This window comes from Salvelinus namaycush, chromosome 2 (assembly GCF_016432855.1).
Source record: "Salvelinus namaycush isolate Seneca chromosome 2, SaNama_1.0, whole genome shotgun sequence".
Lineage (NCBI taxonomy): Eukaryota > Metazoa > Chordata > Actinopteri > Salmoniformes > Salmonidae > Salvelinus > Salvelinus namaycush.
In genome coordinates, this window is record NC_052308.1 from 68,436,375 (window position 1) to 68,462,863 (window position 26,489).

The 26,489-nt window shown below is 41.2% G+C and overlaps 1 pseudogene; it reads right to left on the reverse strand.

The window, feature by feature from the left end:
• The window catches only part of LOC120023107, a 212,886-nt pseudogene that overhangs the window by 37,245 nt on the left and 149,152 nt on the right, over positions 1–26,489 (reverse strand).

Here is a 26,489-nt window from a genome sequence, read left to right on the forward strand (position 1 = left end):
CAACCCCCCCAAACAGAGCATTGGGGTAGGTACATGTATGATATCAATGTGTGTGCCGTTTAATATGGTCAATTTTAGAAAATGTTATATAACATAAACATAACGTTTAAGTTTACAACAAAACAAAGGAGATGATTGTGGACTTCAGGAAACAGCAGAGGGAGCACCCCCTATCCACATCGACGGGACAGTAGTGGAGAAGGTGGAAAGTTTTAAGTTCCTCGGCGTACACATCACGGACAAACTGAAATAGTCCACCCACATAGACAGCTTGGTGAAGAAGGTGCAATGGCGCCTCTTCAACCCCAGTTGTCTGAAGAAATTTGGCTTGCACCAAAAACACTCACAAACTTTTACAGATGCACAATCGAGAGCATCCTGTCGGGCTGTATCACCGCCTGGTATGGCAAATGCTCCGCCCACAACCGCAAGGCTCTCCAGAGGGTAGTGAGGTCTGCACAACGCATCACCGGGGGCAAACTACCTGCCCTCCAAGACACCTACACCACCCGATGTCACAGGAAGGCCAAAAAGATCATCAAGGACCACAACCACCCAATCAACTGCCTGTTCACCCCGCTATCATCCAGAAGGTGAGGTCAGTACAGGTGCATCAAAGCTGGGACTGAGAGATTGAAAAACAGCTTCTATCTCAAGGCCATCAGACTGTTAAACAGCCATCACTAACATTGAGTGGCTGCTTCCAACATACTGACTCAAATCTCTAGTCACTTTAATAATTAAAAATGGAATGTAATAAATGCATCACTAGTCACTTTATACAATGCCACTTTATATAATATTTACATACCCTACATTACTCATCTCATATGTATATACTGTACTCTATACCATCTACTGCATCTTGCCTATGCTGTTCAGCCATTGCTCATCCATATATTTATATGTATATATTCTTATTCATTCCTTACACGTGTGTGTATAAGTTAGTTGCTGTGAAATTGTTAGATTACTTTTTAGATATTACTGCATGGTCGGAACTAGAGGCACAAGCATTTCGCTACCCTTGCATTGACATCTGCTAACCATGTGTATGTGACCAATAACATTTGATTTGATTTGATTTGAAGTGGGCTACAGTGTAATGGAACGGTTTGCATTGTGTGGTAGGTTTTGCGGGTTTTGACAGGTGTCATAACCAGCCATAAAATAATGCAATATGTCACAACAGGTCTAAATATATGGGCCATGACAATGTTATGAATATATAATGATAGGTTTTGACAAGTTTGGTAAGCTGTTATGAGATATTATGACATGGTTATGACCGTGTCATAATGTGTTATGGCCCTAGGTGTCATATAAAGTTTTACTCTTTTTTAAATCCAATCTCAACCTCCCAGTTTTGCGAAAGTGTATTTCATTCTTGATGGCAAAGTACTTCTTGCCAAACTAGCTACTATTTCATGTTTTTGTTTATAATGTCTTGTAACCACTTCAGATTACCTGTGAGACAGGGGATTCGAACCGGCAATCAGTGTCCATTCTAAAAGGCACTAATGTTTTCATGGGTTCTATATGGGGCTATCGACGAACAATGGATTGGTGTAGTCGGCGAGTCACACACACTTGAAGCACATCAATTATCAAGCCTAAAAGTCACTATTTGAGTAGCAAGGTAGTGGACAAATAGAGAGCAAAGGAATGACTTGCAATGAGGGAAAAGAGGCATAGAAGGAATGGGGGAGGGAAAGGGAAGGGGATGGGCTGCCAAAAAATCAATGCACTCAGGCAATGTTTGTTCTCTTTGCGATCACTCATTAGTCTTAAAAGCCTTCTGGCTCTGTGTGCTTGGGTAGCGCTGGCATTTTATGACCCCCAAACTCGTTGGCTGGAGTGAAAAATCTGATCTGGGTTAAGGGAGGAGTGTAGGTGAGTCAGACTGAATTTGGCTGAAAAACCACCTCTTCAGGACCGTACCATGTCACTTTAATATTTTAACAGCAATCACTTTTGAAGCGGCTTCCTCACAATCGTACTGTATGCAAAGCTAAATAAATAAGATGAAACAGTGGTCAATTACTAATTACTATTGTAGCACAACATGACGTGGATTCTGTTTTTCATTCGTTGTGAACTTGACCGCAACTATGAACTATGACAATACTGGGTAATTCTGTCTTCATAACTCCTTCCATAATGCATTAATGCATTAACATTGTTGACATACATAGTTATAAGTGAATCATCATAACTTATCATTTCATTCACTGAAGTAAAGTACATTCGTTACCCAGGAAAGGAATGGGGGGCGAGAAAGCAGTGCACTCTCTTTGGGAAGAAAGAGGACATGTTAACCTCTTGCACCACACTGAGAGGTGCATTAACAGGTGGTGGTGAAACCAGCAGGGGGCTTCTGCGAAAACATACTAAATTATATGAATTTGCAGACAGTCATTGTCTGGAACATGAGAGGGAGCCTTCGGTTATCTTCCATGGTCCTAAAAGGTTGTATAACAAAACGTTCTGTATGAAAAGAGGTGTTGTATCACTCTATTGAGGCTAGGAATTAACAGCCCACGCTGGAGCTTTCTATAACTTAGTGTGCCCCTCAGTTCAACACAGTTCAATTGGTTGGTGCTATACTATACTGCCATGAACATACTATGTGGCTCTCAGGTGACAAAGTGCACTTTATCTCTCACAAAGCCTCACTTTGACCTCTATAACTGTTGCTCCTTCCACTGGCTCTCAGCTTAGCTCACCTGGGTCGCCTCTCATGTCAAATCCACTGTGGAGTTGGCAGTGGTGGAAAAAGTACTCAATTGTCAAACTTGAGTAAGAGTAAAGATACCTTAATAGAAAATGACTCACGTAAATGTCAAAGTCTACTTGAGTAAAAGTCTAAAAGTATTTGGTTTTAAATATACTTAAGTATCAAAAGTAAATGCAATTGCTGAAATAAACTTAAGTATCAAAAGTACAAGGAGAAATATAAATAATTTCTTATTCCTGTTGTTAAACCAACCAGACGGCACAATTTTCTTTTTCTTTTTTACATTTATGGATAGCCAGCGGCACACTCCAACACTCATACATCATTTACAAATAAAGCATGTTTGTTTAGTGAGTCCACGAAATCAGAGGCAGTAGGGATGACCAGGTGTGTGAATTGAACCATTTTCCTGTGCTGCTAAGAAAATGTACGGAGTAAAAAGTACATACTTTTCTTTAGGAATGTAGAGAAGTAAAAGTTAGTTGTCAAAAATATAAATAGTAAAGTAAAGATACACAAAAAAACGACTTCAAGTATTTTTACTTAAGTACATTCCAGACTAATTCCGAAGAACGCATTTCAATGCTCCGACTTATGAAAAAAAGTTATTAGTGTTCATCAAGCTGCCTCGTGAGGGCAAGAAGAAGCCGAGCCTCTCACACCTGTGTGATAATGAGTCACAGGACAGCTCGAGGGCAAACGCAGAAGCATCTGAGCGGATAGAAAGAGACGAGAGAGAGGGAGAAAACGAGAGAAGGAATTCACACGTACTTGGAGCAGAGTCTTCTTAATGACTCTCCCCACATCCTGTCTCCACTCGGGGACGTCAGGGTTGTACTCGTCCAGATTAGGGGAGAAAGATAAAAACAGAGATTTGAAGAACTCTGTCAGAAAGAGAGAGAGACCAAGGGGAGAAACAGAAACAGACCGTTAATTCAGCTCCTAATCTAGGTGCATTATTCTTAAGGTATCCTCCTCATTCCCCACTGTCATTTGTTCTGGTTGTGTCCCTCCTCTAACTGTCTTCTGATGGGTGGGAAAGCTGACAGAGACGTTGGTGTGTATGAGTGTGTTCGTGTGCTCAAGGGGAGATGATTGATCGCACAAGTGATTTCTTAGATAATTGGGGAAATGTCCCCTTTCCCACATATCCTGACACATTCAAATGTAAAGTATCCTCAAACGTAGCATACCAACTCAGATGGCTGCTATATGTGCTAATTAGCAGTACGTCAAGTAGAATAATTTGATTAGGGCGATCCGAGAGAGTGAGAGAGAGAGACGGGAGAGAGAGAGAGAGGCAGTACTGATCCTTACCTTGGACTGCTATCGTCTTGGTTTCTTGCTGTATGGCGTTGGCTGAAGACACTTGGACCGTAACAGTGTTCATTCCCTCGCTGGTGAAGGTGTACGAGATGCTCCCGTCTAAGCTGATCACTGCCTGGAGGAAGAAGGAACATGGACAAAATGGATGATCACACTTTGATCAGGTAATAATCCCTTACCTAAAACACTTACATAAAACCCCTGAACATGAAACAAACCCATTTCAGATGATAACAACTTCTCCTTCAACTTCTCACTAAGAGTAGTCGGAGCTTCTGACTTGAGTAAAACCCTACAAAAAACATCCTCCCCATAAGACCTAGAACCAATGCAGCTAAGGTCATAACTCATGACAAACTAATAAGATGTTTGAACAAAATGCAAAATCAGAGACTGCTCCGCCTCTATCACTGTTGTCTTCAATAATAGAAGAGGTCAAAGTATGTAATACCATAGACATCATGTATAACCCATATATATATATATATCAGTGGAGGCTACTGAAGGGAGGACAGCTCATAGTAATGGCTGAAGTGGAATGGAACTGGAATGGAAACCATGTCTTTGAAGTGTTCGATGCTGTTCCATTTATTCTGTTCCAGCCATTACAATAAGCCTGTTCTCTGATTTAGTTACAGTTACACCAGCCACCACTGCAGTACATGTACACTATATGGCATTATTGTGTAAGACTTTTGAATAGTGTCAGTTCACCTCTACTAAAGTTGTATAGTTGGTACCCCACATACAGTATACTGTATACTATACACAACATCAATAGAGGATCTGTGTCTGCACCATGTGGTCGCACTACTGGAGTCCCACAGGGCTCGGTTCTAGGCCCTCTTCTCATTCCACTTCCATTCCAGTTCCATTCCACCTTCCCTCTGTACACCACTTGTCCTTATCACTGGGGTAATGTGTGAGATCCTCTTTTCAATAAGACTACTTTAGCTGATAAGGGAAGGTGAATTAAATGTTCACGTATACTCCCTCTCCGGCGCTCTAGGTCACCAGGCTGCTCATTATTAACCACACCTGTCACCATCGTTACACGCACCAGTGCCTCTTCAGACTCACCTGAACTTCATCACCTTCCTGATTACCTTCCCTATATCTGTCTCTCCCTTTGGTTCCTTCCCCAGGCGTTATTTTTTCTGTTTCATGTCTGTACGCTACTCGTGGTTCATTTAGTTATAAAATTATTCACTCCCTGTACTTGCTTCCTGAATCCCAGCGTACACGTTACAGAAATCTTAACCTGTCTAGGACTGGGGTGCCGCTAGCGGCACCCCCCCCCCCCCACTGAAAAGCCAGGGCGCGAAATTCAAAAAAAATATTTTTTTAAAATATTTAACTTTCACACATTAACAAGTCCAATACAGCTAATGAAAGATACAGATCGTGTGAATCCAGCCAACATGTCCGATTTTTAAAATGTTTTACAGGGAAGACACAATATGTAAATCTATTAGGTAAACACCTTAGCAAAAGAGACCATTTTTTCTTTGTCCACCAACACCACTAGCTATCACCAATTCGGCTAAACTAAGATATTGATAGCCACTAACCAAGAAAAAACCTCCTCAGATGACAGTCTGATAACATATTTATGGTATAGGATAGGTTTTGTTAGAAAAATGTGAATATTTCAGGTAGATATCATAGTTTACAATTGCACCCACCGTCACAAATCGACTAGAATAAATAGATAGAGCAACGTGTCTTACCTAATTACTAATCATAAAACATTTCGTAAAAATACACAGCATACACTAATCGAAAGACACAGATCCTGTGAATACAGACAATATTTCAGATTTTCTAAGTGTCTTACAGCGAAAACACAATAAATCGTTATATTAGCATACCACATATGCAAACGTTACCCCAGCATTGATTCTAGCCAAAGAGCGCGATAACGTCAACATCGCCAAAAGATATAAATTTTTTCACTAACCTTCTCAGAATTCTTCAGATGACACTCCTGTAACATCATATTACAACATACATATACAGTTTGTTCGAAAATGTGGATATTTAGCCACCAAAATCGTGGTTATACAATGAGAAAAGTAGCCGAGCTGGTCAGAAAATGCCGTGCGCCATATTAGACAGTGATCTAGTCGTATACATAAATACTCATAAACGTGACTAAAAAATATAGGGTGGACAGCGATTGATAGACAATTTAATTCTTAATACAATCGCGGAATTACATTTTTTAAATTATCCTTACTTTTCAATACAGTTTGCGCCAAGCGAAGCTACGTCAAAAAAGATGGCGTCCTAAGCCACTAACATTTTTCGACAGAAACACGATTTATCATAATAAATTGTTCCTACTTTGAGCTGTTCTTCCATCAGAATCTTGGGCAAAGAATCCTTTCTTGGGTCTAATCGTCTTTTGGTCGAAAGCTGTCCTCTTGCCATGCAGAAATGCACATTGCGTTCGGCATGAACTGGAACGGTGCCCAGAGATTCACAGTGGCTCAGAAATAAATGTCCCAAAATCGCACTAAACGGATATAAATTGCTATAAAACGCTTTAAATTAACTACCTTATGATGTTTTTAACTCCTATAACGAGTAAAAATATGACCGGAGAAATATAACAGGCTACACTAATGCTTGGAAAAACAGTAGGTCGGTATCCTCCGCGCGCATGACGCACCTAGAAAAGAGGTCCTACCTACAGGATTTTTTCATTTATAGTGGCTGTGATTGGGCAATCGATACCGTTCAAAGCGTCATCACGTAAAGGCATCCAGGGGAAGACGTAAGCAGTGTCCGTATACTCATAGGAATAACAGTGGCCTTAAAACTGACTCCAGAACAGGGGCCAAAATGTGTGAAATCTGACTCCATGTCAGGGAAATTGCTGTAGAATGAGTTCTGTTCCACTTAGAGACAAAATTTCAACGGCTATAGAAACTATAGACTGTTTTCTATCCAATAATAATAATAATATGCATATTGTACGATCAAGAAGTTTGTAGGAAGCCGTTTCAAAAATTACACGATTTCCATAAATAGTGACAACAGCACCCCCTAGCCTTAACAGGTTTTAATCAACAATTATCAGAACTGTCATAATATTTTATAGTTTAATGGATTTTAGTTATTCTCGACTTAAAACACGTAGGTGTTATCATGTTTTTGAGGTGATACCTTGTGAGTAATACTGTGGTCTGACATGCTGAGACCATAATGGGAGCTGACGTGGGTGTACGTGGCATTACCGTTATCTAAGCGGTGAAGTTTCCTATAGCGAGAGACATAACACGGTATTCTAACAGTAAAACTCCGGCTCACAGCGGTGTGACTTGGCATTCTGGTGTGTACATCTAAGCCTGGGCTTCTGTTAACTCTTATCCTCTTTAACTGAGACAAATCCTTATCCTAACTTTGAAACGTATGCAGTGTATACAGTATATGTGTGTGTGATGTGTGTGACAGAGAGAGAAATGTGTGTGTCTCTTTTAAGTGTGTGTGTGTGTGTGTGTGTGTATCCAGATGTGTATGTGTGTTGTGTATGTGTGCGTGCGTGCGTACGCATGTGTGAATGATGTGATTCATTTGGACAGGCTCCCTAAGCTGTGTCTGGTGTAAAAAAATATTCCAATTGGAAACCTGTGGCGGCATCGTGCTTGGCACATCGCTAAAAGCTTCACCTGCGCTCTCTCTCCCTGTAAATGACCTCAAAATGAAGCAAACCACAGAGAAAAAAAACACCAACAGAACCAATGCCATCAAAAAAATCTAAGTACAATGATGTTTCAATGATGCGACCAGAGACAACATTTAAATGTCACCATCACTAATTGACGAAAGCCTCCCTGTTCAAATCAAGAGCTGAGGGGGCAATTCAAACACAGCACCTCAAAGAGCTGGATAATTCTTGAAGCCTTTTAGACATAAGCATGTTATATTTGTCGCTATTATTTACTTGACATTTGGCTGGCTTGTTCATTACAAGATGAAGAGAGAGAGAGAGAGCATCAAAGTGCTGTACTATGTTGAAAGCATTCTGGTAATTTGTCTTTAACCGGCTCCATTGTACACTGCTGTATATTTAGTAAGGTGGTCATTTACAGAGAAATATGAGGCAGAGATATTTAATTATGATCCTTGAGAACCACAGCACTGCTGTTTTCTATCCTTTCCCTCCAATCAGGGACTGATTCAGACCTGGGTCACCAGGTGAGCAACCACTCTGGCCAATCAATGACCAATTATCTACCAGGTACAGTAGAAACTAAAACCAGAAGTACTTCAGTCCTCGATGGTGGGAATTGAATAGCCCTGACACAATAACTGAATGTATAGAGGTAACATACAAGCAACATGCAGATACAAGGTGGTAGTATGAAAACCCTGGGTGTTCTCCGCCAAGGCCGAGACACATAATATCCCAGCCGTCTTGTAAACGTGTCTGACCCCTCTTCAATCCAGTTCAGGTTGGAGAAGGAGACTACCATGCCATCTTCGAAATCCAGTTGGATGTTGGTTCTCATTTAGTCCCCCTGGAAAACGAGTAACGTCTCAAGTAAGGACTACAGATAAAAGAAAGAAACAGAAAGACAGACACCATTATTATTTAAAAAGGAAACAATTCCATTGTATTTGAGAGCCCAGCCAGATGCTTGTACTTGTGTTTATTCTAGACTTAAATACATATCATTGTTGAAATGGGGTTTAATACAATGCCCCAAAACCACAGTACCACTCAGTAATCAGCACTCAGCATGCATGGGCACAGGCAGGGCCTCATTCTTTGTTTTTGTCAAAATTCCAACAGCTGCTGTTGTGACACCTCTACATTAGCGTGTATCCTGAGTCTGACATGTTACATAACACCACTGGGAGTGTCTGGCTCCTGTCGTGTGAGTGTATGTGTGTTCATGCACGTGTGCGTGTCACTCTTGTGTGTGATGGAAAGAGAGAACCACAGGGAGGTCGAAGCAGTGTAATAATCAAGAGACAGTAGGGTGGCAGGTACACTAGTGGCAGGTACACTAGTCAACAGACTGCTGGGCTACATTCACACACAGACACAAGCAGTCAGAACTAGCCCAAGCATTGGCGTTGTATCATATTCTGCCCTACCATGAGGGCAGTGTGTTTGCCTGTTTTTTTTGTGTGTGTGTATGAGTGAGTATGAGTATGTGTATGAGTGAGTATGAGTGTGTGTGTATGAGAGAGAGTACTAATGTGTGTGTTGGACCCTCCCTGTTCTGTCGCTACAGTATCTGCAGCAGGTCTACTCAGGGGGGTTACACCTGGCACTTCCCTAGGATCAACACACACACACCTTTTGTTGGTTGTTCCAGCTGCTGCTGCGACCAAACCCTCCCACTTATCCCACCCGTACCCTGCGAGCAAGCACAACTAACTCCCAGCCTCCTCGTGGCACATTGTAATTCAATGCAGTTGGGATCTTCATTTGTTACACTGCATTAGCACAAGGGGGCTCCGGTCCAGAAACAAACACAACAATAGCATTAGCAGGATGCAAAACCCATTATTCTCTCTCTATGCTTTGCTTCTTTTCAAGCGCAGCTGGGTTGGCTATGTGTGGGGGAAGGCTTCTGGGGGTAACGTTGTACGCCTTTGTACAGTGAAAATGATAAACTATGAATAAGCCGAATAAAGAAAGGCAGAATAGAATGGAAGAAAAGGGATAACGTTGGCGGCTATTGTGTGGAACTGTAATGGCCCACAATCCTTTGCCAAAATGTCATTCGGAATGGACAATTCTAGTTCTCTATCGAGGTGTCCTGGGATCACTTGCTAATCTGCATGAGACTGATGCTGACCTGCTGGCTAAATGTCAAGCTTTGTGTCCGTGGCTCCATGTGTGACTCAGAGGGCCTCCAAATCCAAAATGCATAATAGGGTAAGCGTCATGTTCTGGACAGCAGTGCTGGTTGACAATAAGGGGTTGTGTTAGTTCAGGTCCAGACACAGTAGGACTGTGTAAAGGACTCTTGTTCAGGTGAATGTCAGCACACAAAGGATGGTATAAACAGTGTGATGTCAGTGCTGTCGTGTTGATGGAGTGTCATACCTGGGTTCAAATAGTTTTAGCTTTCTTTCAAATGCTTTGAGCGTTTGATTGAGCCTGCTTGGAGAGCTAGATGGACTGATTTGCACTTTTGGGATTATTCCATCTGTTCTGGTTGGTGTACACATGACATGCTATAAGGTAGCTAATGTTGGGTAAATCTGTTTGGTGTAAACATGACATGCTAGAAGGTAGCTAATGTACAGTAAATCTAGTTGCTGTACACATGACATGCTATAAAGTAACTTTGTGATAATGAAAACCTGACATGTGTCACTACAGATCCCATCTCTCTCAAAACATCAAACTTTCTTCCACCTCCCTCTCTCCTTTCTTTTCGTTTTGTGAACACATTAAATCTTTAGACCCATTTGCTCTCCCCAAGAAATACTGCCATCTTGGGCTTCATGAATATAAATTAAAGTCTGAATTTAACGGGCGAGAAGGATTTTCCTAATGCATGAGTCCCGACGCCTTGAAGATTCTTCACCTCCATTAGTCTCCTGAGAAAAGTGGTTTTTAATTATTATATGATACATTTCACAAAGGTTTTGACCACATGGCATATGTCTCTCTTATCAGAGGAATCCTCTCTCAATAGGGGGTGCTGTTTGCACTTTGTAAAAATTTCGTTCCCAAATTAAACTGCCCCGTCTGACTCAATTCTTGCTCGTACAATATGCATATTATTATTACTATTGGATAGAAAACACTCTCTAGTTTCTAAAACCGTTTGAATTATATCTGTGAGTCAAACAGAACTCATTTGGCACAAACTTCCTGACCAGGAAGTGGAAAGTCTGAAATCGAGGCTCTGTTCTACTTCCTGCCTATAAATGGGCATGATACGTATTAGTATACATGCACTTCATAGACCTTCCCCTGGATGTCAAGAGGCGGTGAGAGAAGAAATGTAGTGTTTATCTTGGTCTGAAGTGGAATACAAGCTCTTTGTATGACGTGTCCCCCATTTCCGGTTTTCTGGAGAGCGCGAGGTGGTACCTGGATTTGCCTTCTGTTTAGCTGCCGTTATAGGCGACTACTATCTCCGGCTTTGATTTTATTTGATACATGTGACCATATCATCGTAAAGTATGTTTTTTCAATATAGTTTAATCAGATTATTGAAATTTTTTCGGGAGTTTTGCCGTGTTCCGTTCTCTGACTTTGTTGACGATGGAGAGATTCGCGCCACTTGGCTAGTGTGCTTGCTAATTCAAGAGGGAAAATGGACGTTCTAAATCCAAACAACGATTGTTCTTGACAAAGGACCCCATGTCCAACATTCTGATGAAAGATCAGCAAAAGTAAGAAACATTTTATGATGCTATTTCATATATCTGTCGTGCATGTGAACTAGTCGTCGGCGCCCAACGTTTGGGTACTCTAGCTATACCGAAGCTGGATGTCGTAATGAAGTTATTTTTTAGAATTCTAACACTGCGATTTCATTAAGAACTAATGGATCTATCATTTCCTATACAACATGTATTTTTTAGTTATGTTTATGAATAGCTATTTGGTCAGAATATGTGTGTCAGAAAAAGTGTCAGAAAAATATCCGAACGTTGTGGGAAATAGTAGCTACGTTAGCAGAATGTATAACCACTGATTTCAGCTCTAAATATGCACATTTTCGAACAAAACATAAGTGTATGTATAACCTGATGTTATAGGACTGTCATCTGATGAAGAATATCAAGGTTAGTAAAAAATTATATATCTTTTACTGGTTTGTTACGATCGCTAACCTTTTGCTAATGGGAAATGGCATGTGTTTCTGGCTATTGTGGTAAGCTAATATAACGCTATATTGTGTTTTCGCTGTAAAACACTTAATAAATCGGAAATATTGGCTGGAATCACAAGATGCCTGTCTTTCATTTGCTGTACACTATGTATTTTTCAGAAATGTTTTATGATGAGTAATTAGGTATTTGACGTTGGTGTCTGTAATTATTATGGCTGCTTTCGGTGCAATTTCTGATTGTAGCTGCAATGTAAACTATGATTTATACCTGAAATATGCACATTTTTCGAACAAAACATAGATTTATTGTATAACATGTTATAAGACTGTCATCTGATGAAGTTGTTTCTTGGTTAGTTTGGTTGGTTCTTGGTTAGTTAGGTTGGCTTTGTGCATGCTACCTGTGCTGTGAAAAATGTCTGTCCTTTTTTGTATTTGGTGGTGAGCTAACATGAATATACATGCTGTTTTCGCTGTAAAACATTTTAAAAATCGGACATGTTGGCTGGATTCACAAGATGTGTACCTTTCATTTGCTGTATTGGACTTGTTAATGTGTGAAAGTTAAATATTTAAAAAATATATATTTTGAATTTCGCGCCCTGCACTTGAAGTGGCTGTTGTCATATTGTGGGCGGCCTCGGGCTGCAGCCATAAGAAGTTAAGAACTAATGTATCTTTCATTTGCTGTCCAACCTGTATTTTTTTGTCAAGTTTATGATTAGTTACTGATTAGATTAGGTGCCTCTCCCAAGATTTCTCCCGACATATTGTTGGCAGCTTGGCTACTATTCTCATTGTATAACCACGATTTGTGCCGCTAAATATGCACATTTTCGAACAAACTCTATATGTATTGTGTAATATGATGTTATAGGACTGTCATCTGAAGAAGTTTGAGAAGGTTAGTGAAAAAATTAATATCTTTTGCTGGTTTATTCGTTATCGCTATTGTTGGCTTGAATCAATGCTGTTGTGTGGTTGGCTATTGTAGTAAGCTAATATAATGCTATATTGTGTTTTCGCTGTAAAACACTTAAAAAATCTGAAATATTGGCTGGATTCACAATATCTTTGTCTTTCATTTGCTGTACGCTGTGTATTTTTCATAAATGTTTTATGATGAGTATTTAGGTAATTCACGTTGGTCTCTGTAGTTATTCTAGTTGCTTTGGTGAGAGTTGTGATGGTGGCTGCAATGGTAAACTATGATTTATACCTGAAATATGCAAATTTTTCTAACAAAACATATGCTATACAATAAATATGTTATCAGACTGTCATCTGATGAAGTTGTTTCTTGGTTAGTGACTATTTATATCTTTATTTGGTTGAAATTGTGATAGCTACCTATGCAGGAAAAAAATGGTGGGAAAAATAATTTGTCTTTTGCTATCGTGGTTAGCTAATAGATTTACATATTGTGTCTTCCCTGTAAAACATTTTAAAAATCAGAAATGATGGCTGGATTCACAAGATGTGTATCTTTCATCTGGTGTCTTGGACTTGTGATTTAATGATATTTAGATGCTAGTATTTACTTGTGACGCTATGCTAGGCTATGCTAGTCAGCTTTTTTACTGATGGGGGTGCTCCCGGATCCGGGATTGTGATGAAGTAGAAGTTAATGAAATAAATATATCTTTATTTCCTCAACTCATCACACTGTAATATTACTGCTGGGCCCGGTGAGAAACCTCGTGGGAGAGACACTTACTTCTTAGCTGCAGTGCAGGGGGAAAGCACCGCCGCACCGAGCAGAGCACTACTGTAGCTGTGTGTGGGTGATGTTGTGTTGCAAGTTACTATTAAACTTTCAGCAGTTGGTGAATATGGGACAACATAACAGGGAAATAATTTCAGGTGTATGTCTGGAGAAACATTAATGTTGAACATATGGGAAACATCCATATTTCACTCAGTAACGTAGGCCTACAGTGAGTGAGTTGTACACCACATGCTAGGACTACTTTTACAACTATGCATAACAATATAAAACACACAGATTTTTCATTCCATGGCTTAAGGTAAAAATCAATGCAACTCCGAACAGTGATGTCTACAAAGGCATCCATTTGGGCTCCTAGGCCCATAACAATGATATACAAAAAGGAGGCCATTTTGGATTTTGGCTAAGCCCTATCCAGATGCACCAGGAAGGTCACATTGGTGTGCAGGTCGGCGGTAAGCTTGCCCTCTCTGGTGGAGAGAGAAAGGTCTTTTGGAGCCCTGTTGGGACATATCTGCTTCCTGGGTGTGTACATGTCCTTGACTCCCTTGATGCAGTTGTTGGACATCACTTTTCAATACCTTAAGATACCATATGAATTAGTTAATACATGTTTTGTGTGGTTTACTGAGGTTATGGCTTAATGACACTATTAGATAACAATGCAAAGGTATTGGTCACGTTCATCAATGAAGCTTAACAAGAAATCGCAAAAAATTTACTTTTGACCTCAGTGATTGTGGAAGTGACTGAGCTAGTGAACAAGACTTGCTATTATTTTACTTGTTGGGTATTACTAAACTTGAAATGTGAAAAATCCTAATTCATGTAATCAATCAAATCAAATTTATTCATATAGCCCTTACATCAGCCGATATCTCAAAGTGCTGTACAGAAACCCAGCCTAAAACCCCAAACAGCAAGCAATGCAGGTGTAGAAGCACGGTGGCTAGGAAAAACTCCCTAGAAAGGCCAAAACCTAGAGAGGAAGCAGGCTATGAGGGGTGGCCAGTCCTCTTCTGGCTGTGCCGGGTGGAGATTATAACAGAACATGGCCAAGATGTTCAAATGTTCATAAATGACCAGCATAGTCAAATAATAATAATCACAGTAGTTGTCAAGGGTGCAGCAAGTTAGCACCTCAGGAGTAAATGTCAGTTGGCTTTTCATAGCCGATCATTAAGAGTATCTCTACCGCTCCTGCGGTCTCTAGAGAGTTGAAAACAGCAGGTCTGGGACAGGTAGCACATCCGGTGAACAGGTCAGGGTTCCATAGCCGCAGGCAGAACAGTTAAAACTGGAGCAGCAGCACGGCCAGGTGGACTGGGGACATCAAGGAGTCATCATGCCAGGTAGTCATGAGGCATGGTCCTAGGGCTCAGGTCCTCCAAGAGAGAGAAAGAAAGAAAGAGAGAATTAGAGACAGCATAGTTAAATTCACACAGGACACCGGATAAGACAGGAGAAGTACTCCAGATATAACAAACTGACCCTAGCCCCCCGACACATAAACTACTGCAGCATAAATACTGGAGGCTGAGACAGGAGGGGTCAGGAGACACTGTGGCCCCATCCGATGATACCCCCGGACAGGGCCAAACAGGATGGATATAAACCCACCCACTTTGCCAAAGCACAGCCCCCACACTACTAGAAGGACATCTTCAACCACCAACTTACCATCCTGAGACAAGGCCGAGTATAGCCCAGAAAGATCTCCGCCACGGCACAACCCAAGGGGGGGGGGGGGGGGGGCGCCAACCCAGACAGGAAGATCACGTCAGTGACTCAACCCACTCAAGTGACGCACCCCTCCTAGGGACGGCATGAAAGAGCACCAGTAAGCCAGGGACTCAGCCCATGTAATAGGGTTAGAGGCAGAGAATCCCAGTGGAGAGAGGGGATCCAGCCAGGCAGAGACAGCAAGGGCGGTTCATTGCTCCAGAGCCTTTCCGTTCACCTTCACACTCCTGGGCCAGACTACACTCAATAATATGACATACTGAAGAGATGAGTCTTCAGTAAAGACTTAAAAGTTGAGACCGAGTCTGCGTCTCTCACATGGGTAGGCAGACCATTCCATAAAAATGGAGATCTATAGGAGAAAGCCCTGCCTCCAGCTGTTTGCTTAGAAATTCTAGGGACAATTAGGAGGCCTGCGTCTTGTGACCGTAGCGTACGTATGTACGGCAGGACCAAATCGGAAAGATAGGTAAGAGCAAGCCCATGTAATGCTTTGAAGGTTAGCAGTAAAACCTTGAAATCAGCCCTTGCCTTAACAGGAAGCCAGTGTAGGGAGGCTAGCACTGGAGTAATATGATCAAATTTTTGGGTTCTAGTCAGGATTCTAGCAGCCGTATTTAGCACTAACTGAAGTTTATTTAGTGCTTTATCTTGGTAGCCAGAAAGTAGAGCATTGCAGTAGCCTAACCTAGAAGTAACAAAAGCATGGATTCATTTTTCTGCATCATTTTTGGACAGAAAGTTTCAGATTTTTGCAATGTTACGTAGATGGAAAAAAGCTGTCCTTGAAACAGTCTTGATATGTTCGTCAAAAGAGAGATCAGGGTCCATAGTAACGCCGAGGTCCTTCACAGTTTTATTTGAGACGACTTTACAACCATCAAGATTAATTGTCAGATTCAAAAGAAGATCTCTTTGTTTCTTGGGACCTAGAACAAGCATCTCTGTTTTGTCCGAGTTTAAAAGTAGAACGTTTTCAGCCATCCACTTCCTCATGTCTGAAAACACATTCTTCTAGCGAGGGCAATTTTGGGGCTTCACCATGTTTCATTGAAATGTACAGCTGTGTGTCATCCGCATAGCATTGAAAGTTAACATTATGTTTTTGAATGACATCCCCAAGAGGTAAAATATATAGTGAAAACAATAGTGGTCCTAAAACGGAACCTTGAGGAACACCGAAATGTACAGTTGATTTGTCAGAGGACATACCATTCACAGAGACAAACTGATATCTTTCCGACAGATAAGATCTAAACTAGGCCAGAACTTGTCCGTGTAGACCAATTTGGGTTTCCAATCTCTCCAAAAGAATGTGGTGATCGATGGTATCAAAGGCAGCACCAAGGTTTAGGAGCACGAGGACAGATGCAGAGCCTCAGTCTGATGCCATTAAAAGGTAATTTACCACCTTCACAAGTGCAGTCTCAGTGCTATGATGGGGTCTAAAACCAGACTGAAGCATTTCGTACACATTGTTTGTCTTCAGGGAGGCAGTGAGTTGCTGCGCAACAGCTTTTCAAATTTTTTTTGAGAGGAATGGAAGATTCGATATAGGCCGATAGTTTTTTATATTTTCTGGTTCAAGGTGTGGCTTTTTCAAGAGAGGCTTTATTACTGCCACTTTTAGTGAGTTTGGTACACATCCGGTGGATAGAGAGCCGTTTTTTTATGTTCAACATAGGAGGGCCAAGCACAGGAAGCAGCTCTTTCAGTAGTTTCGTTGGAATAGGGTCCAGTGTGCAGCTCGAAGGTTTAGAGGCCATGATTATTTTCATCATTGTGTCAAGAGATATAGTACTAAAACACTTGAGTGTCTCTCTTGATCCTAGGTCCTGGCAGAGTTGTGCAGACTCAGGACAGTATATTAGAACTGAGGGTATGGACATCTTCTGAGTGAGAAAGGGGAATGCAGTAAGTTTACATTCTGTCAGAAGATGTTTTTGTTAGATATCAGGTATCCTATGGAGAGGATAAGGGCCACAGTCTGGTTCCAGTCAACAGGACAGCTGTGAGTTGGGGAGGAGTGAGGCATTTGAGCCGGGTTGTGTCAGATGAAGTGAGAAAGAACAGGCATCACTAAAGTCCTGTCTAGCAACAGATATGTATTGGCTGTCCAGAAGTGTAAGGAGGAGACTCAGCATAGGAGGAAGGTATACATTTATGTGCTTGTGTAAATATGTTTTTGTCTTTGCAGCTGTTTGACCCATTGGGGGAAAAACTTGGTTTGAGCTTTGACTAATTGTCTGTTGGTTTTTCACTCTGTCAGAACGTAACAGACTAAACTTAAAACAAAACATGACTTTTAGCCCTGAAGTTAATGTGTAGTTATCGGTCACATTGACAAAACTCCAAAATGCTTTGTAACTCCTGGACAAAACTTTACTTTTAATCTTAGGGAAGCATATGCATAAATTAAGGATGTACCGTTCTCCTCAGATCTCAGCCATCCTGAGGCGTCCTAATCTGTGCCCTAGTACTTCTGGCTGTGCTTTTAGCTCCCAGCAGTACACTATGTCACTCAGTATAGATCTACAGTCTGGTGAATGACTCAGGTCTAAAAAGCCAATATCACTATTCACAATAGGAGCCGTGCCAGAAGATGTGACACCCTGACAGTGTTTCATTACAGTGGGAAGATGGGAAGATGATAAGCATTGACCAAACTATACAGAGAGGTACTGTAGCCACTGTAAGCTTTAATGTGTTGTTGTACTTCTCTTTTGAAATGTGTAAAACCTATTCAGGCTTTTTTTTACATGGACCACATCATGACCAACATAATTCTTTACAAAATGAAGTGGAAAAATATTTAACCTTTCATTGAGCAGAAATATACAGCAGGGTTGCCTTCACTTAGAATAGACAACATAGAAACGCTACAAAATAGTGTCTTTATGCACAACTCACCCTGTGCTGTTGAGGTAGTTCTGTCCTTGGCTGCAGCTCCTTGATACAACAGCTGGGTTGAACCAGAACGCTGGTAGACAGTTCCCTTCTCTACGCCGTTCATAGCCATAATCACTATAACAAATCACATACAGAATGTGATCAACATCAACACTTTACCTCTACCTACTGTATATGTACAGTGTCTTGCAAAAGTATTCACCGCTCTTGTCGGTTTTCCTATTTTGTTGCATTACAACCTGTAATTTAAATTGATTTTATTTGGATTTCATTTAATGAACATACAAAAAAAATAGTCTAAATTAGTGAAGTGAAATGAAAAAAACTACTTGTTCAAAACAAATGTAAAACAATTCTAAACGGAGAAGTGGCGCGTGGATATTTATTCACCCCCTTTGCTACGAAGCCCCTAAATAGGATATGGTGCAACCAATTACCTTCAGAAGTCACATAATTAGTTAAATAAAATCCACCTGTTTGCAATCTAAGTGTAACATTATCTGTCACATGATCTCAGTATATATACAACTGTTCTGAAAGGCCCCAGAGTCTGCAACACCACTAAGCAAGGGGCACCACCAAGCAAGTGGCACCATGAAGACCAATGAGCTCGCCAAACATGTCAGCGACAAAGTTGTGTAGAAGTACAGATGGGTTATAAAAAAATATCAGAAACTTTGAACATCACACGAGCACGATTTAAATCCATTATTAAAAAAGGGAAAGAATATGGCACTACAACAAACCTACCAAGAGAGGGCCAGCCACCAAAACTCCCGGTCCACGCAAGGAGGGCAATAATCAGAGAGGTAACAAAGAGACCAAAGATAACCGTGAAGGAGCTGCAAAGCTCCACAGCGGAGATTATAGTATCTGTCCATAGGACCACTTTAAGCCGTACACTCCACAGAGCTGGGCTTAACGGAAGAGTGTCCAGAAAAAAGCCAATGCTCAAAACCTCTTATGGATAGGGGGCAGCATTTTCATGTTTGGATGAAAAGCATGCCCAGAGTAAACTGCCTCCTACTCAGTCCCAGATGCTAATATATGCATAGTATTAGTAGTATTGGATAGAAAACACTCTGACGTTTCTAAAACTGTTTGAATGATGTCTGTGAGTATAACAGAACTCATATGGCAGGCAAAAACCTGAGAAATAATCCAAACAGGAAGCGGGAAATCTGAGGTTTGTAGTATTTAAACTCAGCCCCATTGAATATACAGTGGGATATGGGTAATGTTGCACTTCCAAAGGCTTCCACTAGACAGGTTAAAGAAAAAAAGAAACAAACGCGTTTGGTGTTCGCCAAAAGGCATGTGGGAGACTCCCCAAACATATGGAAGAAGGTACTCTGGTCAGATGAGAGTAAAATGTAGCTTTTTTTTGGCCATCAAGGAAAACGTTATGACTGACGCAAACCCAACACCTCCATCACCCCGAGAACACCAACCCCACAGTGAAGCACGGTGGTGGCAGCCTCATGCTTTGGGGATGGTTTTCATCGGCAGGGACTGCGAAACTGTTCAGACATGAAGGAATGATGGAATGAGCTAAATACAGGGAAATTCTTGAGGGAAACCTGTTTCAGTCTTCCAGAGATTTGAGACTGGGATGGAGGTTCACCTTCCAGCAGGACAATGACCCTAAGCACACTGCTAAAGCAACACTCGAGTGGTTTAAGGGGAAACATTTAAATGTCTTGGAATGGCCTAGTCAAAGCCCAGACCTCAATCCAATTGAGAATCTGTAGTATGACTTTTGCTGTACACCAGCGGAACACATCCAACTTGAAGGAGCTGGAGCAGTTTTTCCTTGAAGAATGGGCAAATATCCCAGTGGCTAGATGTGCTAAGCTTATAGAGACATATCCCAAGAGACTTGCAGCTGTAATTGCTGCAAAAGGTGGCTCTACAAAGTATTGACTTTGGGGGGGTGAATAGTTATGCACGCTCAAGTTTTCTGTTTTCTTGTCTAATTTCTTGTTTGTTTCACACAGAAAATATGTTGCATCTTCAAAGTGGTAGGCATGTTGTGTAAATCAAATGATACAAAAACCCATTTTAATTCCAGGCAACAAAATAGGAAAAATGCCATGTGGGTGATTACTTTCGCAAGGCAACTGTATATACAGTATACCTCAATTACCGCATACCTCTGCACATCAACTCGGTACTGGTACCCTGTGTATGTAGAAAAGTTATCGTTACTCATTATGTATTTATTAGTATTTTTCTCTCTGCAATGTTGGGAAGTGCCCGTAAGTAAGCATTTCACTGTTAGTCTACACCTGCTGTTTTTCGAAGCATGTGATATATACAATTAGATTTTGATCCAAAGGACATACAGTATTACTGTGTTATGTTACAGCTTCTTTTTCCTATCCCCTCAGCACGATACATATAATAGATATTTTTTGCATGTCAACGCATCATTATTATATATTGATTGGGCTGCAGTTGACAAATGCTCCAGATCAGCAGAGGTAGGAAGACTGAGCCCTGGGGGACTCCATGTCAACACAGGCAGCCAGGTCAGGGATGGCTGACTTCCACCGGCTGATGTTAGCTACCTCCCAATCACAAAGTGATTTACATCAGGCAAAGCAGGTCAGGCAAGTGCCCATTATAATGATGATGCTGTCAATGATTTAACAATTAATTACCTAGCCAGAATTAACAGGAAGAAACAATGAGGGTACAGTGTCCAGTTAAGGGCTTTACAGCACCACTGAATCACAGCTTTGGTAATGCATTGGTTCAATTTTTTTTCCAGTAAGTCAAACAAAAGTATGGTGTCCAGTTCAGTACATTATAGTCATGCATACTCCCAGGGTGTTTTGGTTACATATTAATACTAGTCTCTCCTCACTTATTATTAGTATAATATATCAAGTGTTATATCTATGTATACACACTGAACAAAAATATAAACACATGTAAAGTGTTGGTTTCATGAGCTGAAATAAAAGATCCCAGAAATGTTCCATACACACAAACGCTTATTTCGCTTAAATTTTGTGCACAAAGTTGTTTACATCCCTGTTAGTGAGCATTTCTCCTTTGCCAAGATAATCCATCCACCTGACAGGTGTGACATATCAATAAGTTAATTAAACAGCATGATCATTACACAGCTGCACCTTGTGATGTGGACAATAAAAGGCCACTCTAAAATGTGCAGTTTTGTCACACAACACAATGCCACAGATGTCTCACGTTTTGAGGGAGTGTACAATTGGCATGCTCACTGCAGGAATGTCCACCAGAGCTGTTGCCAGAGAATTTAACGTTCATTTCTCTACCCACCTCCAACGTCGTTTTAGAGAATTTGGTAGTACGTCCAACCGGCCTCACAACTGCAGACCGTGTATGTCGTCGTGTGGGCAAGAGGTTTGCTTATGTCAACGTTGTGAACAGAGTGCCCCATAGTGGCTGTGGGGTTGTGGTATGGGCAGGGATAAGTTACAGACAACAATCACAATTGCATTTTATCTATGGCAATTTGAATACACAGAAATACCGACAAGATCCTGAGGCCCATTGTGAGGCCCATTTTTTTTAAAGCTATCTGTGACCAAAAGATGCATATCTGTATACCCAGTCAAGTGAAATCCATAGACTAGGGCCTCATTTATTTATTTCAATTGACTGATATCCTCATATGAACTGTTGCTCATGTTGCATTTATATTTCTGTTCAGTATATAACCTCTGATTTCAGTCCAGTCACTGTCCCACTTTGGAATCAACCCGTGGACCTTTTGTTCACAGCACAACAGAACAACAGACCGGTGCATTATCATCCTCTAACACAATACACAATCAGTAAACATTTCAACCCTTGAATTTTGTATGCACTTCAAAGTCAATTAAAAGTTTTATTGTTGTTCACTCTGAACGTTGAAGTTTCTCAACGAGATAGTTAAAAAAAAATGCATTTCACTATCTCTATCACCAGCTGTAGAGCAAGAGAGAGAGAGAGAGAGAGAAAGAGAGAGAGAAAGAGATAGCGAGAGAGACAGGGAGAGAGACAGAAAGAGAGAGAGACAGAGAGAGAGACATGTCATGCCATGTGGTCAGGAAGTTTGTGAAATGTATCATATAATAATTTCAGTCCCAAAATAATTTAAAACAACTATCACAGGAGACTAATGGATTGTAATTAAAACTCATACAGTCTGACCTGAAACCGCTGGCATTTACATAGAAATGTGTCATTGCTTTTCTCTTCCCTGCCTTTAGAAGATAAAAACAACAGCAACCTACAGTCCTATTAACACCCTTCATCTTCTCTACGTTGTTATAAACATAGCAAAACGAGCTCAGCAGAGAGACAGACGTTAGGAGCAAATTGCATTAAATGATCCCCAACCATATCTGATAATTGAAGCGCTGACACTGAAAATGAACCAAATGAATGGGATCCTGAAATAGTGTAATACATCCTAAATTGGCTTAAATGGGACAACATACACACAGCATCATACAAAATGTCTCTCTCTTTTATGGACAATGAAACTTCTGTTGATCTAGTCATGTTAAGATTTGAGATGAAAGGACATGATTTCATGTGTTCTATTTTACTGCAATTGTGAGTTATTATACTAGTATACTATAATTACCATTCAAAGTCGTGGGCCCGACAGATACACGACTCAGCAGAGAGGACTTTGGCGTAGTCTTTTCCCAGCATGCAATAGTTTCCTGGTCTGCGTTTCATATAGATCTGTTTCTGGCCCATCACACACGGCTCGCCCTGTGAAACACATACAGGATATTAATCCATATAGTGAACGCACATGGGATTACAGTATGTCATTTTCAAATGTCAAATTAGCATAGAACAGCAAGTCAAACCATTCTTATGTTAACCTATTGAGCTTATTGGAACTACCCAAACACTGTAAGTACACTGCATCTACCTTGTAAAAACATTGTTACCCTGAGTAAAATGGGGGAGGGTCATGCTTATTCAGTCAGGGGGAGGGTTTAGTATTTTTGTATTTAGTCCAGGGGAGTATCAGGAATTTTGTATTGATGAAATGCCAATTTGCTCAGGTTTGAGAATTAGTTGCTTATTATAGTATCTCGATATGTGCCCGATGATGCCCCTCATCACTGATTCTCTGTTGGACGCACAATATCAAGTGCGCCTAGTGTTGCCTCAATAAAATGATCCATAGACAACACTACAGTGCTATCGGAAAGTATTCAGACCCCTTGACTTTTTACACATTTTGTTACGTTACAGCCTTATTCTAAAATGGATTAAATATAAAAATATATCAGCAATCTGCACACAATACCCTATAATGACGAAGTGAAAACGAGATTTTTGAAATGTTTGCAAATGTATAAAAAAAACTAAAACAGAAATACCTTATTTACATAAGTATTCAGACCCTTTGCCATGAGACTCGAAACTGAGCTCAGGTGCATCCTGTTTCCATTGATCATCCTTGAGAGTTTCTACACCTTCATTGGAGTCCACCTGTGGTAAATTCAATTGATTGGACATGATTTGGAAAGGCACACACCTGTCTATATAAGGTCCCACAGTTAACAGTGCATGTCCGAGCAAAAACCAAGCCTTGAGGTCAAAGGAATTGCCCGTAGAGCTCCGAGACAGGATTGTGACTAGGCACAGATCTGGGGAAGGGTAGCAAAAATTGTCTGCAGCATTGAAGATTCACAAGCGAGTCCAGGCTCTATCGCAGCCGGCCGTGACCGGGAGACCCATGGGGCGGCGCACAATTGGCCCAGCGTCTTCCGGGTTAGAGGATGGTTTGGTCGACAGGGATGTCCTTGTCCCATCGTGCACTAGCGACTCCTGTGGCGGGCCGGGCGCAGTGCACGCAGACACGATCGCCAAGTGAATGCTGTTTCCTCCGACACATTGGTGCGGCTGGCCTCCGGATAAAGTGGGCATTGTGTCAAGAAGCAGCGCGGCTTGGTTGGGTTGTGTTTCGGAGGACGCACGGCCCTCGACCTTCGTCTCTCCCAAGTCCATACGGGAGTTGCAGTGATGAGACTGTGACTACCAATTGGAGAAAAAGTGGTAAATAAAAAAAAATAAAAAAAAACGAAAAAAGATTCACAAGAACACAGTGGCCTCCATCATTCTTAAATGAAATACATTTTGAACAACTGCCCAGCCAAACGGGTGTAACATCTGCTTCCAACTCACACTCTCAAACACGTAGATCCCCAAAACGCAGCTCACTTTCCAGACCACTTTCCAACTCACACTCTCAAACACATAGAGTCCACGGTTGCAGCTCACTCTCCAGATCCCAATCACCTGAATTCTGATCACCTGTTCACACACCCGTATGTCATTATCACATACATTTAGTTCAGTTCTTTGCACCCCATCATTGTGAGGTATTGTTTGTTTTGTGACAAACTTCTATTCGAAGTGCTGTTTTTCCCGTAATTTACTCCTCCCGTGTATGTTGAAACCAGCTCTGTCTCCCATCGTGTTCATTACAACAGTGGAGAAGGGTCTTGGTCAAAGAGGTGACCAACAACCCGAAGATCACTCTGACAGAGCTCTGGAGTTCCTCTGTGGAGATGGGAGAACCTCCCAGAAGGACAAACATGTCTGCAGCACTCCACCAATCAGGCCTTTATGGGAGAGTGGCCAGACGGAAGCCATTCCTCAGTAAAAGGCACATGACAGCCCACTTGGAGTTTGCCAAAAGGTACCTAAAGGCTCTCAGACCATGAGATAAAAGATTATCTGGTCTGATGAAACCACGATTGAACTCTTTGGTCTGGAGGAAACGTGGAACCCTCCCTAGAGTGAAGCATGGTGGTGGAAGCACCATGCCATGGGGATGTTTTTCAGCTGCAGGGACTGGGAGACTAGTCAGGATTGAGGAAAAGATTAACAGAGAAAAGTACAGAGAGATCCTTGATGAAAACCTGCTCCAGAGTGCTCAGGACCTCAGACTGGGGGTGAAGGTTCACCTTCAAACAGGATAACGACCCTAAGCACACAGACAAGACAACACAGGAGTGGCTTCGGGACAAGTCTCTGAATGTCCTTGAGTGACCCAGCCAGAGCCCGGACTTGAACCCGATCAACATCTCCGGAGAGACCTGAAAATAGCTGTGCAGCAACACTCCTCATCCAACCTTACAGAGGTTGAGCGTATTTAAAAAAAACACTTACTAGGCAAGTCAGTTAAGAACAAATTAATTTACAATGACTGCTGGGCCAATTGTGTGCCATCCTATAAGACTCCAAATTACAGCCAGATGTGATTCAGCCTGGATTCAAACCAGGTACTGCAGTGACGCCTCTTGTATTGAGATGCAGAGTCTTAGACCACTGCGGCACTCGGGAGCCCATTCTCTGCAGAGAAGAATGGGAGAAACTCCAAAAAACAGGTGTGCCAACCGTGTAGCGTCATACCCAAGAAGACTCAATGTTGTAATCGCTGCCAAAGGTGCTTCAACAAAGTACTGAGTAAAGTGTCTGAATACTTATGTAAATGTGATATATATATATTTTTTGTATTTAATAAAGTTGCAAACATTACTAAAAACCTGTTTTTGCGTCATCATTATGGGGTATTGTGTGTAGATTGAAAAAAAAAGAATAAGCCTGTAACGTAACAAAAAAAAGTAATGCGGGCTGAATACTTTCCGAAGGCACCGTATACAGTATGCTATAGGCATAAGCTATACAAATAGCATGCAAGGAGAAGCAAAGGTCAAAGTTATATTTAGAAGAAAATGTATTTCCTTCCCAAGTTTTTGTGCTGCTGGAATGGTGTATATAAAACGAAGTTACACTGCATTACACACTGCAATGGACAGGCATTTCCAATCATGAGCCCTGCCCTGCTCTTGCTGATGTAAACCCTTTTGTGGTGCCTAACAAATGACTGTGCTGTGTACGATGGCAGTTTAGGAGGCGAATCAAAGGCTTCTTCTGGATTTTTTATTTGTCCCTTAAAACTTCTCTAGAGTAGGAGGCAGCATTCTTAATTTTGGATGAAAAGCATGCCCAAAATAAACTGCCTGCTACTCGGGCCCAGAAGATATGATATGCATATAATTGGTAGATTTGGATAGAAAACACTCTAAAGTTTCTAAAACTGTTAAAATAGTGTCTGTGAGTATAACAGAACTGATTTGGCAGGCGAAAACCTGAGAAAAATCCATTCAGGAAGTAGTTTTGTTTTAAGTTTTGTAGATTTCTGTTCAATGCCGTTACA